Consider the following 1,269-nt stretch of genomic DNA (forward strand, 5'->3'; position numbering starts at 1 on the left):
GCCACATCCGAAATTCGGGGATTATGAAAATCTGCCGGTCGAGAACAATATGCAGCACATTGCAGCTGATGGTTCTCTAGATACTCGACTTTTGGAGGTCTCGGAAGTTGAACTAGTCTTCAGCCATTCCTCGGAGCTGGGAGCATGTGAAGCCAGGTATTGGTATTCTCCCTCCACTAACGCCCTTAGTCAGTCGGTCCATCTCTCCACCCGCAACCTTGAGAGAGGCTGGGAACCTCTCAGAGGTCGCCTCTCCGTCCACATCGTGAATTAGAACGCATATGCCATCTGATTTCTTTCAGCCTCGCTCTTTCTTGTCCAACGCATCTTGAGATAATTATGGAACCGCCACAGGTGTCATGACGCGAATCACTGTACTCCCAGAATCTTGCTGGTGGTTTTTCTCCCCCGGCTCCACAGATCGTGGGCAGCTTGAAGATGTCTCAGCCAGTACACCCATAGATCTGAACCCAAGGAGCCAAATCCTCCCTCTGCTCGTGGCGAAGGGAGCAATGGGCAATGGGCGCCGATTTATCACCTCCCATGTTTCAATATTCTAGACCATGTTAGTTCTGGTCGAGTATATGATGGACTAGTGGTCCGATCAATTCTTTCTGTCCTGCTAGTCAAGGCCTGCATCGCATCCCTTGGCTGGCGCTGCCCTTCGTTCGTTCTTTTATATTCACTGCCGAAACGCCCGCACATTGAGGACTTTCGATGTATTTTGTCTTTCTGCATCTTCTGTCGGCATACGGTCCTTGTGAACTTATCAGAGGCTTCTCACTGGGACAGCAAAGACTTCACTCAGGATGCAGTCATCCAACCAACCCCTTTACCGGTACCCCACCGGGCCTTACACATACAATATACAACCCCTCAGACTCAAACGACCACCGTCTCTGCGCAACAGTAGAGCCCAGTACGACCAGGCACAATATGACCGGCCTCAGTATGACCGACCTCAATACGAGCAGCCTCAGTATTGGCCTTCTCAACAAGTTCAGTATGCGCAGCCTCAATATAGAGACATCCCGCCCCCGCTTCCGCTCGCGCCGCTGCGCCCGCGTTCATCGCGGTCACGGCTGTCTCCTTTGACTGAACAGGTCGGCTTAGAAGAGAATGATGCCGATAGCGAGGTGGCGAACACACCAACATTTATGAAGCCGCGGAACCCTCCCCCGACCCTCCTGCGTTCCTCCACAAGCAGTACAAGGACTACAAGTCTAAGTACCTCAAGCGGGAGTACATCCACCACCCCAGAGAAGCCTC

Source organism: Phaeoacremonium minimum (assembly GCF_000392275.1).
Source record: "Phaeoacremonium minimum UCRPA7 unplaced genomic scaffold PA7_03_scaffold_83, whole genome shotgun sequence".
NCBI classification, from domain to species: Eukaryota; Fungi; Ascomycota; class Sordariomycetes; order Togniniales; family Togniniaceae; genus Phaeoacremonium; species Phaeoacremonium minimum.